The following is a 25,177-nucleotide window of genomic DNA, read 5'->3' on the forward strand; positions in this document are numbered from 1 at the left end:
TATGAAAAAAACTGCCACATTCTGTCTTAGGATTAACAATTATGAAAAAAACTGCCACATTCTGTCTTAGGATTAACAATTATGAAAAAAAAACTCCCACATTCTGTCTTAGGATTAACAATTATGAAAAAAAAACTCCCACATTCTGTCTTAGGATGAATAATTGTGGAAAAAAACTCAAACATTCTGTCTTAGGATGAGAATTAAGAGTGAATAAGTACTTCCCTCCACCCCCTCTTAACACACACACACACACACACACACACACACGAAAAACGAAACTCCTCCAAACAGCTGAAGGGAAATGAGTGGTTTTCATGCTCGCCAAGACTTAACCCAGATTTTTTAAACGGCGTAATAGTACTCATTAACTATTTTGCAGCAAGTTTGACCTTTCAATTTCATTTTTGGGACGGGGTTAGCTAGAAGTGTTGGGTTGCAGCGTTAAGTCGACATATTATAATCTCTGTCGTAAAAAGGGATATAAAAGATCATCAAAAACAACTTGCCACGCCTTGAAAAAAGGGTAAAAAAAAACAAAAAACAGCCACGTTATTGTTGATAAAAGACTACTATGAACTTAAAAAAAAAACAGGCGAGAGTGATTTCGATGCACTCCGTTCTCTCTCTCTCTCTCTCTCTCTCTCTCTCTCTCTCTCTCTCTCTCTCTCTCTCTCTCTCTCTCTCTCTCTCTCTCTCTCTCTCTCTCTCTCTCTCTCTCGCAAACACACACACACACACACACATACACAGAGAGAGAGAGAGAGAGAAACGCTTTAGTCTGGCTAAATGTGGTGGTAGTGGTGGTGGTGGTGGTAGGGTGGGGGGGCGGGGGGGAGCATAGTCTAGTCTCTTACATAAGTTATAATTTCCTCATGCTTGTGTTAAGAAGACGGCACTTATAAAAAAAAAAAAAACTACCCCGGCAAAAAAAAAAAAAAAAGGAAATAAGAAGAAAAATAGAAAAGAAAAAAGAAGAAATAAGAAGAAAAAAGAAAAGAAAAAAAGTAGGAAATAAATAAATGCTTCCCAGAACTGCAAAAGTGCTAAGTATGCGAAGGCGTGATCTTGGTGGTCGTCAGGCGATCATTTCCTTTATACAGCTGTTTAATAGGAAATAAACTTCTCTCTCTCTCTCTCTCTCTCTCTCTCTCTCTCTCTCTCTCTCTCTCTCTCTCTCTCTCTCTCTCTCTCTCTCTCTCTCTCACACACACACACACACACACACACACACACACTTTATCAATACAAGAATTTCCCGTCACGGTTCTTTCCTCAGTGTCTCTTGCTTCCCCTAGAATCCCCCCCTACTCCTCCCCCCCCCCCTCTCTCTCTCTCTCTCTCTCTCTCTCTCTCTCTCTCTCTCTCTCTCTCTCTCTCTCTCTCCTCCCTTTAGCCATCTTCTTACAAGGTCACTGCATTGAGGCGGTGCACGGGGTCAAGACGGGATGGCCTTCTTGACGTACACGGAGGCGGAGGGGCTCGAACCACCATTGATTATCGTACTCAGAGCCTCGTATTTACCGGTTTCTGAGCCATAGATATTGCCAAAAAACACCGATAATTTACCATTTTAACGATAACTATAGATGAAGGCAGTTATTGGGGTCGAGGAGGCAGTTTTGGGGTCGGAAATCGGCAAACATAGGAGGCTGAGTACGACAATCTGGCAACGGTGGCTCGAACCATCTCGCCTGGCTCTTTCCATTCACGCCTTGACGCAAAGCACTTTTTTTTCTCTCAAGCAGCGTTGCCACACGTACCTACTTTACGTGTCGCTCTTATACGATAATTTTACCTTAATTACGATGTACGATGCCATTTTATATTATTGCACGATAAATTTATATTCGGTGCAGTGTGCGATATCAGTTAATAGCATACGATTTGAACGATAATTTTATGTTTAAAGGCTCGCAGGGCAATAAACTTGGCTAGGGTGGCTGTTATGACCGATGCTTGAGGAGAAATATGAAATGTGCAGACTTCTCATTTGAAAAAAAATATATCGTGAGTTGCCGGAATACTATGGAGGCAGAATTGTATGGTCGCTGCGGCACTTAATTAAGCACATTATTTCGTACATGCTTCCCTCCATACCAAATTTTCTCCCTCTTTAAATGAGCTTCCCCGAATAGCTAGTCACGCACAGCTATCCCACAACTTAAATAGAAAACAGCGATGATCTTGAAGTTGAAGTGATTGACGTTTGCCGAAGTTTTATATCGAGTTTGAATTTACAGAGATTCGCAGCACAAGTGTTCTGGTTAAAACTCCTGCGCATATTGATTTTCTGGACTCCTGAGGTAATGAGTTCACGCCCACCATAACCACAAAGACCAATGCGACGGAGATGAGCACCGAGGCCACGATCAGCTATAGCGAATGTCTTCAACCTAACCTTTAACGTATTGATTTCCTAAAATGTCACGTGTTCCTGATTTCATAGATTGTCACGTATTAAGTCTATATATACCAAGTCAAGTCACTCTGCTTCAAAACTGCGACCGGTAGCTACGCGCAGGAGGCGGTTTTGGGGCGAAGCAGCGGGATGACGTCACTTGGAGCCAAAAAAATATATATCCGCCAGTTCAGGGGTGACTAAAGTTAAGCCGTATGTGCACTCTGGATGCGCATTCTCGCCTTCTTTCACAGCACGTTCAGGCAAGCCACTGACGAAAAAATATGTCTTTTTATTGTGCTATTGCGTGACTGTAATTCCATTGCCTACAAACGGCGGTGTGGGGTGTGAGGGAGGGCATGATGAAGTGATTGATTTATATTAGTACGCCTTTCCTCGTTTTCTCTAAATCCCTGTTTCTACATTCTCTAGTTTGGCTCCAAGCAGTGTCACGCATAAACCACGCCTCGGCCGTGTCTCCTCCCACAAACCTGCGTATGACTTGACTTGGTGTATATAGACTTAGGTCACGTATTTCTGATTTCCTAGAATGTCACGTATTTCTTTCCACTACTATTTTTTTTTTAACCTACAACGTAAAATTGGTGTATATATTCGGCCCTGGCACTCTGGTATCTTTCGGATGGACATTATTGTTACAGCAATCTTCCGACACAAACCCAAACAAAGATAGACACAAGAGAGACGATTTTCTTTATAATTTTTCGTTTGGTTTTGTTTATCGCGGTTCATTTTGTTTATTGAGGTAAGGTTTGCTGTTTTCGTAGTTGAAGGGAAAATGGTGTTTGTGACCTTGAATTTGGGGATTGTAACGAAGCGGGAGAGTGAAGCTTTTTTCCTTCTTTTTGGGTTTGTTTTCTGTGTGTGTGTGTGTGTGTGTTTGTGTGTGTGTGTGTGTGTGTGTGTTTGAGGGAGGGAGGGAAAGAAAGAAAAGAGAGGAAAGAAGAGAGGAAAAGATAGGAAAGAAGAGGAAAAGAGAGGAAGAAAGAAAGATAAAGAAAGAACGACAAAGAAGAAGATGGACGGATGGATGGAAGTAAAAATAAAACGAGAAAAAGAAAATAATAAAATAGAAGACAGGATAAAAGAAAAAAGGAAAGAAAGAAAAGAGCAAAAAACTGTGTGTGTGTGTGTGTGTGTGTGTGTGTGTGTGTGTGTGTGTGTGTGTGTGTGTGTGTGTGTGTTGAAGGGAATGATAGTTGAAAGCAATTAAGTTTTCGCTACACGTCGCCCTGTGTAGGAACTGGCAACGCTGTACACTGCCTTCTCAAATACATCAATTAATATCGTAAAAATAATCCTTCATATAATAGTGTACGATAATTCTACTGAAAAAACGATAACATTGAAAAGCCGATGCGATAATTTAGGAAGTTTTCGTTACATGTCGCCCAGAGTAGGGACTGGCAACGCTTTACACTGCCTTCTCAAATACATCAATTAATATCGTAAAAAGAATCCGTAATATAATAGTGTACGATAATTATACTGAAAAAACGATACCATTGAGGAGCCGATGCGATAATTCCCACCTAAGATCGTGCTAACACTGCGCTCAGGCCAGCATTAAGATTGGTGTGTATGCCTCACTGCCTTCTCAAATACATCAATTAATATCGTAAAAAGAATCCGTAATATAATAGTGTACGATAATTATACTGAAAAAACGATACCATTGAGGAGCCGATGCGCTCAGGCCAGCATTAAGATTGGTGTGTATGCCTCACTGCCTTCTCAAATACATCAATTAATATCGTAAAAAGAATCCGTAATATAATAGTGTACGATAATTATACTGAAAAAACGATAGCATTGAGGAGCCGATGCGATAATTCCCACCTAAGATCGTGCTAACACTGCGCTCAGGCCAGCATTAAGATCGGTGTGTATGCCTCTATGCCCCTTCAAACTTCTATGCCACACGTTGTACTGCTCGAAACGTTTAAAACTTCTGTCATTTGTTTTCTTCCGTACGGCAATTCAGCAGTCATGTAATGTTAAGGTTCATCTTTTCCTGCTTCCACTTCGCTCAGTTCAAATCCAGAAAGTTACCTCACAAACTTTGCACTATTCTCTCTCTCTCTCTCTCTCTCTCTCTCTCTCTCTCTCTCTCTCTCTCTCTCTCAAGCCTTCATATCTCACAAACGGCCTTGAATTTAAAGTTATTTCTCAAGAATTCGTTATCGTTCAAAGTATTGCAATATTATACACATTTATTCATTATTTATTTATTTATTTATCATTCATTCATTATTTATCACCATTTGTTTTGTATCGTTATTATCATTTTTATCATCATTTCATCTTTCACATTCTACAGTCAAGGGTTCAGAAGCGACTCGTAGGTTGGAAAAAATTTGGTACTAAAAAGATATATTGTACAAGCATTTCCTCTTCGTATATTTTTTTCCTTTGCTTCATTATCTTCTCAAAAGTTCAATTGATATAAGTTCATGAGTTTTAATTTATTGGCCTAAAGTCACAATACCCGCAAGAACTTATATCATGCAAGTTTTTTTTTTTTCTTTCAGTTCTTCATTTTTATCATCAACATCATCATCATCATCATCATATTCCACGCCCTGCACTCCTATGCTAAAAAAATAAAAACGGTTCGTGTGTTAGGATTTCCTGCCTTAAGGCCATCTAATACCCTTCCTTCCCTTCCTTTACTTTTCCGCCCCTCTCCTTCCGTCTCCTTCATCTTCCCTTCCTTTCCCTCCTTTCCCTTCCCAAACTTTTTTATCCCTGTCCACTCGTCCCCTTCCTTTCCTTTCATCTTCCTTTCCCTTCCCTACTTTCCCGCCCCTCTCCTTCCGTCCCCTTCATCTTCCCTTCCTTTCCCTCCCTTCCCTTCCCAAACTTTCCTACCTCTTTCCTATCGTCCCCTTCCTTTCCTTTCATCTTCCTTTCCTTCCCCCTCTTCCGTCCCCTTCATCTTCCCTTCCTTTCCCTTCCTTCCAGTCCCAAACTTTCCTACCTCTGTCCTCTCGTTCCCTTCCTTTCCCTCCCTTCCCGTCCCAAACTTTCTTACCCCTGTTCTCTCGTCCCCCTTCCCTTCCCTTCCCTTCCCTTCCCAGACTTTCTTATCCCTGTCCTTTCGTCCCCTTCATTTCCCTCCCTTCCCGTCCCAGACTTTCTTCCCCCCTTTCTCTCGGCCCCTTCCTTTCCGTCTCCTTCCTTCCTTTTCCCTTCCCTCTCCTTGCGTCTCTTTCCTTCCCCTTCCCTTCCCTTCCGCTCATCACCCAGGCCTGAGTGTAACCATTCAATAACCTCGGTTCAAAAAACGTTCGTGGTTAAAGTTCAAACTCCTCCGTGGTGCAGTGGTTAGCGTGCCTAGCCACGAATCCAGGCCCGGGCAGTCGGCGCGAATCTCACCCAACTTTCCTTGCGGGCTGCTCGATAAATTGGTATCTGGGGAAACATGTAGTAACCCGGGTTCTTGGTGCAATAGGTTTTCCCGACACAGTAATGGGCCAGTGCGACGGAGATGAGCACTGAGGAAACGCGCAGCTGTACCGTATCCCTCCAATTATCTTCACCAAGCGTTCAAGCTCAAAAAATCATCGTGTACTCAGTTCCCTCTCGTATCATACCACAAGGCTAAGTTAAGTGTGTGAGGGAGTGGCGGGGGCGAGTGTGTGTGTGTACGTGTGTATGTGTGTGTGTTATCCGTCTTGCGGTGTCACGCGGTCTCTGCAACGTTGCTTTACGACGGACCAATGGGCGCGCCGTTCCGCTCAGCCAACCAGCGGCGCCGTACACCTTCCCCTTGCTCGCCGCCTGAAAACTTCCACTCCTAATATGTCTGGTGGTGACGTGGTGGTGCTGTTGGTGGTGGTAAGGCAGTGGTAGTGGTGGGGATGGCAGGGCTGGGGGGACGAGGAGCTGGTGCGAGGGTTGTGGTAGTGATGGTGGTGGTGGTGATGGTGGTAGTAGTAGTAGTAGTAGTAGTAGAAGAAAATTAAGAGGAAGAGGAGGAGGAAGACGAGAAAGAAAAATAAAGTGAATAGTAGTAACAGTAATTGAAAGAGAGAGAAGATTTAAGAAGTCGTAGTAGTAGTAGTAGTAGTAGTAGTAGTAGAAAAATATGAAGAGGCGAAGGAGGAAGACGAGGAAGAAAAATAAAATGAATAGTAGTAACAGTAATTGAAAGAGAGAGAAGATTAAGAAGTCGTAGTAGTAGTAGTAGTAGTAGTAGATAGAGGAGGAGGAAACGACGGGAAAAGAAGAGAAGAACAACGAAAACAAGAACGAAGAACATTAGTAGTAACAGTAACAGCAGAAACAGTAGTAATATAACACCAGTAGTAGTAGTAGTAGTAGTAGAAGTAGTAGTAATAGCAGTAACAGCAGAAACAGTAGTAATATAGTAGCAGCAGTAGTAATAATAGTAGTAGTAGAAGTAGTAACAGTAACAGCAGAAACAGTAGTAATAGCACAGTAGCAGCAGTAGTAATAGTAGTAGTAGAAGTAGAAGTAGTAACAGTAACAGCAGAAACAGTAGTATAACAGCACCAGTAGCAGCAGTAGTAATAGTAGTAGTAGAAGTAGTAACAGTAATACCAACACCAACATAATGCCACATAATACCCCTCACCCACCACCCCCAACACCAGGGCCACGCAAGCCACACCGACAGCCAGCAGATACAGGCGAGTATAATGCTTAGTCAGTCCCTCGCCGCCGCCCGCCAGCCTTGTAATGACAGTGGAGCGGCGTTCAGATTGGAGCTCCACTTATACCTAGACGAACAGTGCCAACATGAATAGCGATAACACCAGTAGTAGTAGTAGTAGTAGTAGTAGTAGTAGTAGTAGGAACCGTGGCTGAAATATAACATGGAAAATAACCTAATAACCACACTAAGACATATCAGACTTACAAACACCTTCCTCTCTGCTTACTACGCCTTATTATCTCTTTTCAACGATAGCGATAACACCAGTAGTAGTAGTAGTAGTAGTAGTAGTAGTAGGAACCGTGGCTGATATATAACATGGAAAATAACCTAATAACCACACTAAGACAGATATCAGACTTACAAACACCTTCCTCTCTGCTTACTACGCCTTATTATCTCTTTTCAACGATAGCGATAACACCAGTAGTAATAGTAGTAGTAGTAGTAGTAGTAGGAACCGTGGCTGAAATATAACATGGAGAATAACCTAATAACCACACTAAGACATATCAGACTTACAAACACCTTCCTCTCTGCTTACTACGCCTTATTATCTCTTTTCAACGATAGCGATAACACCAGTAGTAGTAGTAGTAGTAATAGTAGTAGTAGTAGTAGTAGTAGTAATCATCACAACACTTCCCCTTCACTGCCCCTTCTCTTCCTTTCCCAACCCCTTCCTTCCCCTTTAGTCCCCTTCCTTTCCTTTCCTCTTCTACCCTTCCTTCCTTTTCCTTACATTCCCCTTCCCTTCCCGTCACTTTTTTCTCGTTTTCTTTCCTTTCCTTTCTGTCACTTTCATTTTCCTCCTTTTCCTTCACTTTCTCATTTTCTTCCCTTCCCTTTCTTTCATTCATTTTCTTCCCTTTCCGCCACTTTTTTTCTCATTTTCTTCCCCTCCCATTCCTTAACTTATTTTCCCATTTTCTCACCTTCCCTTTACTTCCCTTTTTCCTTTCTCTTCCCTTCCCTTTCTGTCACTTTTTTTCTCATTTTCTTCCCCTCTCATTCCTTAACTTATTTTCCCATTTTCTCACCTTCCCTTTACTTCCCTTTTTCCTTTCTCTTCCCTTCCCTTTCTGTCACTCTATTCTCATTTTCTTCCCTTCCCTTTACTTCCCTTCCCTTTTTCCCTTCTCTTCCCTTCCCTTCCCTTACCCTTCCCTTCCCTTCATTTCCCCTATCTTCCCTTTTTCCCTTCATTTCACTTCCCTTTTTCTCTTCCCTTCCATTCCTTTTCCCTTGTCTTCCCTTCCCTTCCCAGTACTTCCCTTCCCTTCGCATGAGTAACAACCAACCACAGACAGCTAACCAAGTAGGCCACACAAACACCTTCCTCTCTACCAACTACGTCTTTTCTCACACGCTGGTAACCTTGAACAACACCCAACAACCTTATTCCTCCCGCGATCTCTCTACGTTCCTACGACGCAGACCCCGTCACCCGTAGCTCGCCGACTGACCCAACGCCCCGACCAGGAGGACTCTTGACACGGCTCCAGAATTTTCTTTGTCTCATTCCTCGCGGGTCTGCATTTCAACGGGGCTGTAGATTCGTTCACACGTTTCTGGCACTTAGGTTGTCGCGGGAAGGAAAGTTGGGCGGAGGATAAGGAGATAAAAAAGGGGAAGAAAAGGAGAGGGAAAGGAAAAGGAATGAAAGGTAAGGGAAGGGTAGTAAGAATAGGAGTAATAGTAGTAGTAATAGTAGTAAATTCAGGCTAAGAGAAGGGAAGAGTTGGGACAGGAAGGGAAAGGTGAAAGGTAAGGAAAGGAAAAAGAAAGGAAGGGAAGGAATGAGAAGATAAGGAAAGTTGAAATGGGGAAAAGATGGCTAGGGAAGAAAAGGGAAGGATAAAGAAAGGAAGGGAAGGGAAGGAAAGCGAAGAAAAGAATTGAAAAGGGAAGAGTTTAAAAAGGAAAAAATGGGTAGGGAAGTAAAGGGAAGGAGAAAGAAAGGAAGGGAAGGAAAGCGAAGAAAAGAATTGAAAAGGGAAGAGTTTAAAAAGGAGAAGATAGGTAGGGAAGTAAAGGGAAGGAGAAAGAAAGGAAGGGAAGGAAAGCGAAGAAAAAAACTGAAAAGATAAGGGAAGAGTTTATAAAGGGAAAAGATGGGGAGGGAAGAAAAGGGAAGGGAAGAGAAGAAACGGGAAAGAAAGGTTTAGTAATTGTAGCAGTAGTAGTAGTATAAAAAGTAGATAGTAGTAGATAAAAAAGAGGAAAATAAAAATAAAAATAAGAAAGGAAAAAAAAGGAAAAAAAAAAAACTAACCTAGTCTAATATAGTAGTAATAGTAGTAGTAGTAGTAGTAGTAGTAGTAGGGTGCGTGTGTCCGAACATAAACACACTACACAAGAGAGATAAGATCTATTAGTAAACGAAGGTCATTTTCCCACGTGTTCAGATAAGATAGTGAATGGGAAGGGATGCGAATAAAAGGAGAGGAAAATGACATAAAAATTAAGGGTGGGGAAGGAAAAGGAGGGCTAGAGGAGGAAGGGAAGATGACGGAAGTGAGTGGGAAGCAGCGTTGCCAGATTATCGTATTCACCACATTGTATTTACCATTTTTAAGCCTCAAACTCTCGTACCTACACAAACAACGAAAGAATATTAAAGTTAGCGTTAAAACTGTTATTTATTGATGTTTGTTTGTTTGTTTTTGCCATAGATATCAGTCAGAAACTACGAAAATGCAATACGGTGTGTACGATAACTTGGCAACGCTGAATTGGGAAGGGAAGGGAAGGGAAGGAATGGCGTAGAAAAGGACGGAAAGGGAGAAGAAAAAGACGGAACGGGAAGGGAAAAGGGATGAAAATGAGGGGTAGAGGACACATAGAAAGTCGAAAAGAAGAAAAGGGAAGGGAAGGGAAGAAAAGGCGTTGAAAAGGAAGCAAAGGGAAAGGAAAAAGACGGAATGGGAAGGGAAAAGGGATGAAAATGAGGGGTAGAGGACACATAGAAAGTCGAAAAGAAGAAAAGGGAAGGGAAGGGAAGAAAAGGCGTAGAAAAGGACGGAAAGGGAGAAGAAAAAGACGGAACGGGAAAGGAAAGAGGAATGAAAATGAGGGGTAGAGGACACATAGAAAGTCGAAAAGAAGAAAAGGGAAGGGAAGAAAAGGAAGCAAAGGGAAAGGAAAAAGACGGAACGGGAAGGGAAAAGGGATGAAAATGAGGGGTAGAGGACACATAGAAAGTCGAAAGGAAGAAAAGGGAAGGGAAGAAAAGGAAGCAAAGGGAAAAGAATGGGAAGCAGAGGAGGAAAAGAAAGGAAAGGAAAGGGTTGAAAGGGGGGGGGGGGGAGATAGTGAATGGAAAGGGAAGAGGAATGAAAGGAAAAGGACGGAAAGGGAAAAGGAATAGAATGAAAACAGACAGACAGACAAATCCTGCTACGTCGCTACCTTTGAAGACCGCTAAGTCGACCTGGCAAGAGAAAACTTTGTAACACTTACGAGAACAAAGGATTCTTGCTTCCCCTTAAGGTTCTTTTTGCGGCAGAGTCGTTTTTATTTATTTATTTATTCATTTCTTTATTTTGTGTTCCTCCTATTTCGCCGGTAAGCTCTCTTGGTAGGGCCCAGCCTGTTATGGTGCTGGCAAGAAGTGCTTTATAGTGGCGCCATCTTGCTTGGTTCATGCTGCCTAACAGAGCTCATCTTTAACCGCTAGAATCAGGGTTAATAGGTGGTCATCAGGAGTGCATGTGGGTAATCTAAGTCCGCTTGGCGATGACGGAAAATTGTCAGATACTAGCGGCAGGCGGGACTTGAACCTCGCTCGTCCGCTGACCACTCACCGCCTCCCCTGTAAATATTAATGTGACAGTAAAATTAATGATGGAAGAGAAAGTAATTATAAAGAGAGAAAAATGAGAAAAAGTTATATTAAAAAAGAGGAGAAAAAGAAAGAAAGAACAAAATGTAATGTAAATGTAATGTTATTCTCTTTTCTTATTTCAGCGCGACAGTCTTCAATGGATCTTGGCTCTTCCGGCTCAGCGAAGAAGGTAAGCTTACGACCACTCCTCCCTCCATTGTTTCTTTTCTCACTCGCAATTCACAGGTGTTAATGAATTTCCTGTGCTTTGTGATTTAACGTTCGTGCATTTCGTAAACTGCATATGTATCGCATTCTACAAAACTCACATGGTCAAACAAGCATAAAAGTGTGTGTGTGTGTGTGTGTGTGAGAGAGAGAGAGAGAGAGAGAGAGAGAGAGAGAGAGAGAGAGAGAGAGAGAGAGAGAGACTTAAAATTCACCATAAAAGTTTCGGTATTTGAGAAGGTGAAGGCAAACAACTTTTTAGAATTCATTTGGCTTTCGTCCTCAATGGAATTCTTGTACAGTCTTATTTTTTTCATTATGGTGTGTGTGTGTGTGTGTGTGTGTGTGTGTGTGTGTGTGTGTGTGTGTGCAGAGGGTAACGTTGTGTATGTGTGTGTGTGTGTGTGTGTGTGTGTGTGTGTGTGTGTGCAGAGGGTAACGTTGTGTATGTGTGTGTGTGTGTGTGTGTGTGTGTGTGTGTGTGTGTGTGTGTGTGTGTGTGTGTGTGTGTGTGTGTGTGTGTGTGTGTGTGTGTGTGTGTGTGCAGAGGGTAACGTTGTGTGTGTGTGTGTGTGTGTGTGTGTGTGTGTGTGTGTGTGTGTGTGTGTGTGTGTGTGTAATAATTATAATAATATTGTGTGTGTGTGTGTGTGTGTGTGTGTGTGTGTGTGTGTGTGTGTGTGTTTGTGTGTGTGTGTGTGTGTGTGTGTGTGTGTGTGTGTGTGTGTGTGTGTGTGTGTGTGTGTGTGTGTGTGTGTGTGTGTGTGTGTGTGTGTGTGTGTGTGTGTGTCGCTGTCTCAAGTTTGTTTATCTGGGATTTGTTAAGTTATCCCTTCTGCCACTCACCTCCCCCCCTGCCCCCCTCTCCTCCCCTCTCTTCCCCTCTCCCCTTCCCGTACATTTTTTATTTTTTTTTAGGGCAATAAGTGGGTGTATTTTTTTCTCACCCTTTTTTTGTTTTTTTTTTTGTGTGTGTGTTTCTATCCTTCCTCTTTTCTTAATTATTTCCTGTTTTCTCCGATTTTTTCTTCCTTTCTTCGCTTGCTTGTTTTCTCTCTCCCTCCGTTTTATTTTGTTCTTTCTTTCTTTCTTTCTCTTTTTCAATCTACTCTTTTCTCGTTTTTTTCTTCTTGATTATTTCCTCTTTTATTAATCTTTGACTGTCATTTTCTTTTATTTTCTTCCTTTGTTTGTTTTCTCTTTTCATTCTTTTTATTTTGTTCTTTCTTTCTTTCTCTCCTCTTTTTTTTTAATCTACTTTTCTCTTTTTTTTCTTCTTGATTATTTCCTCTTATTAATCTTTGACTGTCATTTTCTTTTATTTTCTTCCTTTTGTTTGCTTTCTCTTTTCATTCTTTTCATTTTGTCCTTTCATTCTTTCTCCTCTTTTTTTAATATTCCTTTTTCTCATTTTTCTCTCGTTATAATAAATTTTCTCTTCCATCATTAATTTTACTGTTACTGTTTTTTTTCTTCCTTTGTTTTTCTTTTTTTCATTCTTTTCATTTTCTCCTTATTTTCTTTCCCTCTCTTTTAATTTTCGTTTTTTTCTCATTTCTCTTTATTCGTAATTATTGCATCTTTTATTAATCTTCTACTGTCACTTTCTTATATTTTCTTCCATTGTTTCTTTTCTCTTTTTCATTCTTTTCATTTTCTCCTTATTTTCTTTCCCTCTCTTTTAATTTTCGTTTTTTTCTCATTTCTCTTTCTTCGTAATTATTTCCTCTTCCATTATTAATTTTACTGTCACTCTGTTCTTTCCCTTTTCTTCTTTTATTGTTATTTCTCTTTTTATTCCTTTCATTTTGCTCTCACTCTTTCTTCTTCATTAACTTTGTCTCACTTTTCTTTCTCCGTAATTGTTGTTCTTTTATTACTAACTCTACTGTGTCACTTTCCTTTATTTTCTTCTTTTCTTCGTTTGTTGTTTTTTCTTTGTTCCATTCTTTCATTTTGCTCTAACTTTCTTCCTCTTCTTTTTTTTTGTCTCAGTTTTCTTTTTCATATTTCTTCTTTCATTATTTTACCTGGTCACTTTTTCCCCTTATTTCTTATTTCTTTCTCTACCTTCTTTTTCACTTTCTCCTCTCGTGCTTGAAAAAATCTCATCTTGTTTATTTCTGATCTCATTTATTCTTATTGTTTTTCATCTATATTTGTGAATGGATTATAGGCTTGAATTTCATCGTGTCCTGCTTCCACATAAAAAGTAAAGGAAAAATATACTGAATTGTCTCTGTTTACTTTCTCTTCATTGTATCAAGACACCTCTCTTCCTGACACTGACCTCTCTTTTGGGCACTCCTCCCAACTCTTTTTATAGGAGCATTGATTTGCGGGCTTTTTTTCATTATTGTTTTTTTTTTTCTTGAGCTGTTTCCTTTACTGTAAAAAAAATGATTTCCTCCATAATTGATTCCTACATTTATTTTAAGTTTTACAGATTTTTTTTATATGTTTTGAATTGTAACTCATTTTGTCCTCCCATTTTATTGTATTCACCGTGTCTTACTTTCATTCATTTTATATTTTACTTTCTTTTTCTTTTTAATTTAGTTTCTCATTTCTCTCTCTTCATGATTATTAAATACGAGTAAATAACCAGGCAACAGAAGTAACGAAAGGGAAGGGAAGGGAAAGATTGAGAAGGGAAGGGAAGGGAAAGATTGAGAAGATAAGGGAAGGGAAAGATTCAGAAGATAAGGGAAGGGAAAGATTGAGAAGATAAGGGAAGGGAAAGATTGAGAAGATAAGGGAAGGGAAAGATTCAGAAGATAAGGGAAGTGAAAGATTGAGAAGATAAGGGAAGGGAAAGATTGAGAAGATAAGGGAAGGGAAAGATTCAGAAGATAAGGGAAGGGAAAGATTGAGAAGATAAGGGAAGGGAAAGATTCAGAAGATAAGGGAAGGGAAAGATTGAGAAGATAAGGGAAGGGAAAGATTGAGAAGATAAGGGAAGGGAAAGATTGAGAAGATAAGGGAAAGGAAAGATTGAGAAGATAAGGGAAAGGAAAGATTGAGAAGATAAGGGAAGGGAAAGATTGAGAAGATAAGGGAAGGGAAAGATTGAGAAGATAAGGGAAGAGATGAAAAGGGGAAAAGACGGGCCTAACCTAACCTAACCCCTAAATCAGTGGTTCTTAATCTTCTTCCTGCCACGCCCCCTATAGAAATGCGTCTTTATCTCCACGCTCTGGTGACCAAGTAAATTAAGTTAAATAAAAAGACGAAATATGAAGAAAGAAAAATGAGACAAAAAGTAAATTAAAACTAAAAAGTAATAACAAAATGAAAGAATGAAAAAGAGAAATGAAAATGACCGAAGAAAGGGGACGAACGGAGTGACAACAGAATCAACAATGAAACTCGATATAACCATGAAAAAGAAAATTGAGAAAAAAAGGAAATTGAAAAGGAAAAAAAAAAAATCCAAAAACAGAAATTCAAACTTTTCTCCCTAAACTCGCTCCCCCCCCCCCACCCTCCACCCCACCCCTCCTGGAATATACTAACACGCGTACCCCCAAGCTTACGAACCACTGCTCTCAAGTCTCGTCTACGTGAGGCATCAGGCTGCGTAACTTCTCCCGCAGACTGTTGTGGACACTCGATTTCCGTGTCGTGTGTCGTCCAAGAGAGGCAGGGCGAGCGAGGGGGATTTGTGCACTGAGCAGCGGGCAACAGTAACCACCTGGCTGCCATTACGGGAGTACACTTTTTATGTATTTATTTATTCATTCATTCATTATTGAAGGGCACAAAGCAATCACAATCCACGCATTTTCTTTCTTTGTATATTTATTTATTTATTTATTTATTTATTTTTACATCAAAGGACGCGGCTCAAGGGCAACAAAAAGAATACATAAAAAAGCCCGCTATTCGCCGCTCCCACAAAAGTAAAAAGTAAGGAGTAGCCAAAAAAAAACTTTTGTCATTTATTTACATTTATTTATCATTTATCTACTTATTTATTTATTCATTTGTTTACTTATATGTTGAAGTACTTATTCATTCATTATTGAAGAGCACTAAGCACCCACTGCCCACTAGTTTTCTTTATTTATCTAATTTTTCAGTTTTTTTCTTTTTTTATTCATTTATTCCTTTATTTACTTGTTCATTTATTCGTTACTGAAGAACACAAACCAACTACAGCCCACTAATTATCTTTATTTATTAGATTCTTCATTTTTTTTTATACATTATTCCATTATTTATTTACTTCTTTATTTATTCGTTACTGAAGAACACAAACCAACTACAATCCACTAATCTTCTTTTCCACCGCGCCCTCCACACCGTCGCCTCTCTCGTGTACAAGCCGAGGTGCGCGACACATTACCCAACAGGCCTCAGGGAAATGCGGACACTCCTTTCTGCAACACGTCACGCGGCAAGAGTTCCACGCCACATTGCGCAAATTTATTCTTGTATAGCCGAGGCTGAAGCGCCGCCGAGACAAGACAGATGAGCTATGCGTTGCGTCGCCGCGGTGTGTTGACGGCGACGGTGGTGATTGTCGCCGAAACGCACGCAGACGCGCCGCATGCTTGGGAGTCTATGGGTATCTCTCTCTCTCTCTCTCTCTCTCTCTCTCTCTCTCTCTCTCTCTCTCTCTCTCTCTCTCTCTCTCTTCGTTCCTCTTCAATTATTCTTTTATTTTAACCATTTTTTTTATTTTCTCGTTTTCTCGTGACAATGTTCGCTTCTCTCTCTCTCTCTCTCTCTCTCTCTCTCTCTCTCTCTCTCTCTCTCTCTCTCTCTCTCTCTCTCTGTTCCTATACCCTCTCATTTCGTTTCTTCCATCCCTCTCCCTTCCTTCCTCCCTTCTCTCCTTCCCTCCTGGTCGCATATTCTCTCTCTCTCTCTCTCTCTCTCTCTCTCTCTCTCTCTCTCTCTCTCTCTTTCGTCCTCATAAACTCTTTCCCTAGATAATTATTCACATACATTTTTATATGACACGATTTTTTATTCATTTATTTGTTTTTTGTTTTTTGTATTTGATTTCGTCGCTTTCTTTATGGCTAGTTTTTTTGTTGTTGTTTGTTTGTTTGTTTGTTTCCTTTCATGGTCATCCCTTACTAACATTCACTACTTACAGGGTCATCCTTCACTAACATTCACTACTTACAGGGTCATACTTTACTAACATTCACTAACCACAAATTACAAACTGTTCTCTTTTTCTGTTGTTCTTTTGTTTTACTGTTTCGTGTTCTGCTTGACTTCACATTGTCATCATCTTTCATTGACTTGTTTCTGATATGTTGTTTATTTCCTTTTCTACCGTAGCTTGCCTGACGTAATTATTTTTCTTATTATTTCTTTCTTTTTTTATTTTTCTTCTTATTTTCGTTCCCGTATTTATTAATCTGGTCTCTCTTTTCTTCCCTCCATCTCTCGTTTTCTCTCTTTCTTTCTATTTTTTGTTTTCTTATTCGCATTGATATTTAAAATGCATATACTCAACCATGAGAAGAAGAAGAAGAAGAAGAAGGAGGAGGAGAAGAAGTAAAAGAAGAAGAAGGGAAAGAAAAAAAAGGAGAAAAGGTAAAAGAAGAAAAAGTTAAAGAAAAAGAAGAAAATTAAAAAGAAATACAAGAAGGAAGAATAGAAAAAGAAAGGGAAGAAGAATAAAAAGAACAATGACAACACTAATAATAAATAATAATATCGAGACAATAGAAAAAATAAAAAACGTCCAAAACTCACAGTGGAAATTTCCGTGACCCTCGCTTACATTTTTGCAACACCACCACCTCCACCACCACCACCGCCACCGCCACCTCCTCCACCCCCTGCCCTCCACATCCCTCCACCCACCCACCTCCATTACCATTCATCCACTCCATCATGTATAGTCTGCAACACACACACACACACACACACACACACACACACTGACCCAGATCCCAACCTCTTGATCCATCAGTGACGAATGTGTGTGTGTGTGTGTGTGTGTGTGTGTGTGTGTGTGTGTTCAGGGCGGGTCATCTCTGCACCCTCTCCATCTGTACTTGAATATTAATAGAATAATGACAATGGTAATGATGAGTGATGAAAATGATGATAATGATGAGGATAGCAGTAGTAGTAGTAGTAGCAGTAGTAGTAGTAGTAGTAGTAGCAGTAGTAGCAGTAGTAGTAGTAGCAGTGAGAACCCAGCCGTCATCATATCCATTAATAATAAACATAATAAGAACAACAACAATAATAACAGTAATAATATCAGCATTACTTTTTATTATTATCATTATTATTATAATCATTGTCATTATTTTAATCATCATCACTGTTTTCTTTTTATTATCATTTTTATAGTAATAGTCTATGAATAAAAGTTGCAACAGCAAACAAGTCCACCACCTTAATGAATAGCAAGTGAATAAGTGATGAGAGGGCAGGGCAGGGCAGGGCAGGCCTGGCAGAGGTAGAGCAGGCCAGGGCAAGACAGGAGAGACACGTGTGTCGGGAGGCCTCGACGACAGCAGGTCAGCGTTCCGTCGAGGCCGCGCAGGCAGGGCAGGAGAGGGACAACAGCCTGTGACAAGGGTGATGCCAAGGCTGCGGCACACACTTCACGGCTGACGGCCGGCCAGACAGCCAGCCCCACGCCGCCGTCACCGCAACACCCTGGCTGACACCCCAGTTAGTCCACCAGTCAGACGCCCATCTCGTCAGTCAGATAGTCAGCAATGTCAGACATAAGTAACTGAAAAGTGAAAAACCAGATTAACTGACCTCAAAATCACAAAAAAAAATTGCGGAAACTAGTGTTCATGGCTAAAGTTTATTACATGGAATTTTCTTTGGTTGGTTATTCCCGTTCATTTAAAATACGACAGAGCAGATTTTTTTGTTTGGCTTAGACAGAACTTTACAAAAAGGTAGGCTACATCGTGGCAAGATCAGATGATGATCAGAGTGTGCACAAATAATTAAAATAAGCATGCTGCATTACAAGAACAAAGGGGCTGCCACACACATCACTTGAGGACAAAATAGCCCCCCGGGGGAGTCACGGGTGCCGAGACAAGTGGCGGTGGCCGTCACGTTTGGTGTTTGGTGTGGGAGCTGACGATCTTTCTGTGTTGGACGGTGAAGTTTGACTCATACATAGGGCCGCTTTCACAGTCACTTTGTTTGTTTTGATCGTTACCAATGGCGGCGATCGACGCTGTAATTTTCCACGTGAAACTGGCCTATGGGGTAGTGGCGGCTGTAGAGGAAGGGAGAGGTGTTGGGAATGAGTGGTAAGGTGCGGGGCTAGGCTAACCCCGCAGCCGCCACTGCCCCATCGTCCAGTTTTACGTGGAAATGCTATAGCGGCGATCAAAACAAACAAAATGACTGTGAAAGCGGCCCATAGTCTCTCTACGTTATGCAGCACAGTAACCACAACCTGTACACCCACACCATCCAGGCAACTCCTACGAGACCCCAACAGCATAAGATTTAAAGCCCTTCAGTCCACCCACACTGCCTCTCGTACTCGCTACCAGTCACATTTCACGCCACCAACTCCCAGGCTGTCTCCAAGAACCCCCCTCCCCCGCACACACACACACACACACACACACATACACACAAGCCCCTCCACCCCCTCCCCTCCAGTCCGGGTCATTGCTAATAGAGGGACAAAGGAGTGGCAGGAGTCCCCCCTCTCCCTTCAGTGTCACTCTCGGTAAAGGACACAGAGATTGAGGTTAAAAATATGACTGCACGGGAAAGAGGACACCAACCCCGCCTTGTGTCTTGTATAGTAACAGTAGCAGCAGTAGTAGTAGTAGTAGTAGTAGTAGTAGTTGGGCCACAAGAGTAGAAGGAAACACTAAAATCAACAAAAAAAAAAGAAAGGAAGGAAAAATATGTTAATTCAATGTGTTAACCCAGTTCCATTTTCTTTGTTTCTTCTTTTTAATGAGTGACTAAAAACTTTTGTATCCTATCTCCTCTTTATTTTCCTTCTCTTCCTCCTCCTCCTTCCCTTCTTCTCTTTATTCTTCTCCTCCCCCTCCTCTTTTAGTAACCACCTACAGTGCCACTTCCTCTCTTCCTCCTCCTCCTCCTCCTCTTCCTCCTCTCCTTTGAATTACAATTTTAGACGATATACGCATTATCTTTTTCTTCTTCTTCTTCTTCATTTTTTTCTGTTTTTATTTCCTTTTCGTCTTATACTTGTTTTTGCCTCCTTCTTTCTCTTCGTCTTCTTCTTCTTCTTTCTTTTCTTCTTCTTCTTCTTCTTCTTCTTCTTCTTCTTCTTCAATCTGGTGTATGGTAATGTTACATAATTGGTCCCGCCCTCTCCTCCTCCTCCTCCTCCTCCTCCTCTGGCCTGGTTCGCAGCTCTTAGTATTTACATGACACACAGAGGAAGGCAATCTGGACTTCTTAACAGTAAACTAATAGAGGAATGATGTTATCTTATCTCCTGTAAATAAACTGAACTGATCGACCTATTCCTCTTCTTCTTCTTCTTCTTCTGTCCTCTCTTAACCCTCCTCCTCCTCCTCCTTTTCCATTCCTTCTGGTTGTTTGTTTTTTCATATTTTCATCTTTTCTTCTATTTCTCTTCTTCTCTTCTTCGTCTTACTCCACCTCCTCCTTCCCTTCTTTCTCCTTCTCTTAATCCTCCTCGTCCATTTCTTCTGTTATTCTTTTTAAATCTTTTTCTTCCACTTCTTTTTTCTTTTTTTCTTTTTTTCCTCCTCTTCTTTCTGTTCTTCTTCTTCCTCTTTATCTCAACCTTTCTCCTTTTCCATTCCTTCTGTTTGTTCTTTTTATAAACTTATTCTTTTCCTTCATCGTCTTGTCTTCTTCTTCTTCTTCTTCTTCTTTTTCTTCTTTTTCAACTTTTCTTCATCTCCTTTTTCTTCTTCTGCAAAATTTCAATACCTCTTTTTTCTTTTGTTTCTCCTCCTCCTCCTCCTAATCATCATCATCATCATCATCATCATTGTCTTTGCGGCCTATAAAAAAAGACATGAATGAATAAAATAAATAAAAAAGTTCACGTTTCTAAGTTCACTAAGTTCATCTAAAACATTATCGCTGAAAGATCGTTTGTAAGGTCGCGTTTTGTTTGCGTTGGGTCAGAAGAGGAGGAGGAGAAACATGGAAACATGGACTAGCAGGCAGCAGAAAGCCTGTTGGCTCTCTACTAGGCTGCCTGCTTTCAGTGATTTAATCAATCCGTCAGCCATAGGAGTGGCTTGCAGGGAAGGATTAAAGCACTTGTGCACCTACTCTTGGATACGTTCAGTTCACTCCCGATGCAGCAAAGTGGCGATCAATGCGTTTCTTGAATGAGTTGATGGTCTCTGCGCTAACCACTTCTGCAGGAAGGCTGTTCCAGTGGCGAACCACTCTATTCGAGAAATAACTCCTGCCGATGTCGGTATTGCATCGCTTTGCTTGAATTGTTTTTCCGTTGTTTCTTGTTCTCAGGTTAGTTTGTAGCGTGAAGAGTTTGGAGTGATCAACGTTGCTGAGCTTGTTCAGGTACTTAAAGACTTGTATCATGTCTCCCCGTAGTCGTCTCTTTTCCAACGTGAAGAGGTTGAGTCGCTCGAGTTGCTCTTCATAGGGCTTCGTCCTCAGGTTCGCCACTGGAACAGCCTCCCTGCAGAAGTGGTTAGCGCAGAGAGCATCAACTCATTCAAGAAACGCATTGATCTCCACTTTGCTGCATCGGGAGTAGTAAACGTTCGTGTTTGACTAACTTACTTGATTTTTTTCACTATATTTTTGAGGTGTTCGATGAAAGCAGATCAGTAGATATCATATATCTGGATTTTCAAAAGGCATTTGATAAGGTACCCCACCAACGATTGCTCAGCAAACTATTGGCGCACGGTATCTCGGGTAACATTCACAATTGGCTTGCGGACTGGCTCTCTGAGCGGAAACAGAGAGTAGTTCTAAACGGTGTTACATCTAACTGGCTCGATGTCAAAAGCGGCGTACCTCAAGGATCAGTGCTTCTTAATTTATGTTAATGATATCGATGATGGGCTCACTTGCAAAGTATCAAAATTTGCTGATGACACAAAAATTGCTAGTAAAGTAACTGCGACACTCGACGAAGAAGCTTTACAATCAGATCTAGATCGACTTGCACGTTAGGCCAATCAATGGCAAATGAAATTTAACGTTGACAAATGTAAAGTGTTGCACATCGGAAAAAATAACAATCGCGTTCGGTACGTAATGAATGGCCAACAACTTTCTGCAGTAAGTAAAGAAAAGGATCTTGGAATCACTATATCAAGCGATTTAAAGCCCGGTCAGCATTGTTCAGAGGTAGTTAAAACTGCAAACAAATTGGTTGGCTTCATCGGACGAGTCTTTAATAATAAATCGGAAAAAGTAATATTAAAACTGTATAATTCGTTGGTTCGACCCCGTCTAGAGTACTGTGTACAGTTTTGGTCTCCCTACTACAGAAAAGACATAGAAAAGTTGGAACGGGTCCAACGAAGAGTAACAAAGATGATTCCTAGGTTGAGAAATTTGTCATATGAACAAAGGCTTAAAGAAGTAAATTTATTCAGCCTATCAAAACGAAGAATGCGAGGCGATCTAATAGAAGTGTTTAAAATGTTTAAAGGATTCAGTGATATTAATGCGGAAGATTACTTTACAATTGATCGATCAAATAGAACAAGGAGAAATCACAATTTGAAGATAAGTGATAAAATATTCTCGTCGCACGAAGCTAAACACTTCTTCTTCAATCGAGTTGTTAATGTTTGGGACTCTCTACCCTGTGATGCCGTTGATAGTACAACAGTTACGGCCTTCAAGAATAGATTAGACAAGTATTTGGAATCCAACCAGCAACTAAGATATTACTCATTGTCGTAATAACGTTAAGTTCTTTCGAATACTGGTGTCCTTGTCCGCTTTTATCGCCCGGTTAGTGGCAGCAGTAATGGTAGCTCTTTCCTCTTTCCTACATAAATTCCATGCAGTTTTTCCATGCTGCATGGTTCTTTTTCCTTTCCTGCCAGCTTTGGCTGGAGGAATGGGGGGGTGGGGAGGAGCCTTCGCCCTTGCTGTCCTTCATCTTCCACCTTTGATTAGATAGTTAGTGTAGTTTGTCACAAACAACCTCGTAAGGACCAGCAGGTCTGCTGTTGTTTGTTCTTCCTTTGTGTTTCTTTGTGTTCCTTTGTGATGGTATCATCTTCGTGGTGCGGCGCTGTACTCTCTCAAGTAATTCAATGTCTTTCCTGTATTTTGGAGACCAGAATTGCACGGCGTATTCCAGGTGGGGCCTTACCAGCGAATTATACAAGGATAACATAACTCCCGGCGTCTTGTATTCGAAGTTCCTCGCTATGAACCCAAACATTGTATTGGCTTTCTTACAGGCGGACTTGAAGTGTTTTGTTTGTTTCAAGTCACTGCTGATGGTGACCCCGAGGTCTCTTTCCTCTTGCACAACATGTAGTGGTTCGCCACCCATGTGGTATGTGTGATTGCTGTTTCTGGATCCGATATGCATTACTTTACATTTGGTAGTGTTGAAGGACATCTGCCATTTTTCCGACCACCGAGTGATCTGGTCCAGGTCTCTCTGGATAATTTCGCAGTCTGCCGTCGTGAGGGCCTTCCCACCCACCTTTGTGTCGTCGGCAAATTTTGAAAGATTGGATTTTAATCCTAGTTCTAGGTCGTTGATATATATGATGAAGAGTATGGGTCCCAGCACTGACCCCTGTGGCACTCCACTTGTGACCGGGAGCCACTCGGAGGCCTGTCCGTTGAGTACAACTCGTTGTTTTCTTCCAGTGAGCCAGTCTTTGATCCACGCTGTCAGACTGTCGCCTAACCCCGCCGACTTGAGTTTCTTGAGGAGTCTTTCGTGTGGCACTTTGTCAAAGGCTTTTTGAAAGTCTAGATATATAACATCACTTGGGATATGATTATCCCAGTTTTCATACATATTTTGGAAGAAGTCCAGTAAATTGGTTAAGCATGAGCGCTTATTCCTGAAACCGTGCTGAGCATCGGAAATGATGTTGTTGTCTTCAAGTAACCTAACAAGTTTGTCTCTGATGATCTTCTCGAGGATTTTTCCCGCCACTGAGGTCAAGCTGATTGGTCTGTAGTTTAGGGCCACACTTTTGTCTCCCTTTTTGAAGATCGGTGCTACGTTCGCTTGTTTCCAGTCTTTCGGGACTTTGTTTTGTTGTAGTGACAGATTGTAGATGGCGGTGAGTGGCTTGAGGATTTGCTGCTTGAGTTCCTTGAGCAGCCTGGGTGACAAGTCGTCGGGTCCGGTGGACTTGTTTGTCTCGAGTTTGTCTAGGTACTTTTTCACATCCCGTTCGTCGATTGTGCCAATTTCTAGGGGAGTGATTCCCATCGGTGGGGAAGGGCTCTCGGGTACGGACTGGGTATTCTCGACCGTGAACACAGACGCGAAGTTTCTGTTTAGGATTTCGACCATTTGTCTACTGTCCTGTGTTAGTACGTCACTTTCATCTTTTAGGGGACCGATATTGCTTTTTGTCTTCTTTTTGGTTCTTATATACGTGAAGAGCTTTTTCGGGTTGGACTTGGCTTCGCGTGCAATTTGCTTTTCATAGTCGCGTTTACGCTGGCGAATGAGAGTTCTGCAAGCTCTGAGGCTTTGATGGTACTGTTTGCGAGCCTCGTCAGTGCTGTTTTCCTTTAGCAATTTGTATTTTCTCTTCTTTAAATTAATCGCCCGTCGAACTTGGGTAGTTTTTTTTTTTTTTCGCGGCCTTTTGGGCGGTTTTTTTTTTTTTCCCGGGCTGGATGGTGGGCCTCTTCGCTTCTTCTGGTGGGTCCCTGATGGTCAGCCCAGCCTGTTCTGGCGCAGGGCGTTTGTTTATAGTGCCATCTTGCATTGGGCTCTGCTGCCCTCCGGAGCTCTCCTTTAATCCCTAGAATAGAGTCCAAGTTGAGGTGGTCTTCTCTTCTGGATGGCATTGGGTTTTAAGCCACTCGGCGGCGGCTGAAAAATCCCAGCTTGGTGGCACCGGGCGGGGATTGAACTCGCGTCCTCCTGAACGCGGTGGTGTTACTCTGTCGATTCAGCCACCGCCTCCCATCCATGGTGGGCTTGTGGCATTATTTGTTCTCCTAATCTTCATGGGAACAGTTGTTCTCTCTACCTCTTGGAATTTGTTCTTGAAACCGTTCCACGCTCCGCCCACAGGAGTGAGGTTCATGGGTTCCCAAGTTGTCTGGGTTAGCAGCTCACGAGCGAGATTAAAACTGGCTCTTTTGTAGTCTGGAATCCTGGACGTGTTTCCGGTGAGTTCATGGTCTGTTCTGATCTTTAGGCGAATTAGGTGATGGTCGCAACCACTTAGTTGTTCGCCGACCTGACATTCACGTGTGAGATCTGAATCACTCACGAGTACTAAGTCTAGTAAGTTATTTTCCCTTGTCGGTTGGGCAACAAAAGAGGAGGAGGAGGAGGGGGAGGAGGAGGAGGAAGAAGAAGAAGACGAGGAGGAGGATGGGAAATGTGAAAAAAGAGGTTCATTCAAAAGTTGTTTAGAATGAAAGGGAAGAAAGAAAGGACAGCAAAAAGAAAGAAGAATGAAACAAAGAAAGAAAGGAAATAAGACAAAGAAAGAAAGAAAGAAGGTAAGAAGGAAAAAAGAAATAAAATAAAGTAGAAAGAAAGAAGAAAAGAAAGAATGAAAGACAGACAAAGAAAGAAAGAAGAAAGAAAGGAGAGAAGAAAAAACAAGGCGAGCCACAGAAGAAAATAAAATAAAAAATAACAAGCAAGCAAACTAACAAAGAAACAAACGAACAAACACACAAACAAGCGTATACAAACAGTCGCCGTCAGTTCTCGTACTACGCTGCATTATTTCGTCTCTTGCGTAACGACCGACCTTCACACACACACACACACACACACACACACACACTACTTCATTTTCTCTACCACTTCTCTTTCTCCACTGCTCCACTTCCTCCTCCTCCCCTTGGCAACACTTCTCACTCAACTCACTCCACTTTT

At 41.4% G+C, this 25,177-nt stretch overlaps 1 protein-coding gene across 1 annotated transcript in view; it reads left to right on the forward strand.

Annotated features, from left to right (window-relative positions):
• Nucleotides 1-17,393: 17,393 nt before the first annotated feature.
• The window catches only part of LOC127005630 (uncharacterized), a 32,896-nt gene continuing 25,112 nt past the window's right edge, over nt 17,394-25,177 (forward strand). The window contains exon 1 of the transcript XR_007758763.1: nt 17,394-17,811. The gene's annotated coding sequence lies outside the window, so the exon portion shown is untranslated. The remainder of the gene's footprint in view (nt 17,812-25,177) is intronic.

Source organism: Eriocheir sinensis, chromosome 30 (genome assembly GCF_024679095.1).
Source record: "Eriocheir sinensis breed Jianghai 21 chromosome 30, ASM2467909v1, whole genome shotgun sequence".
Lineage (NCBI taxonomy): Eukaryota > Metazoa > Arthropoda > Malacostraca > Decapoda > Varunidae > Eriocheir > Eriocheir sinensis.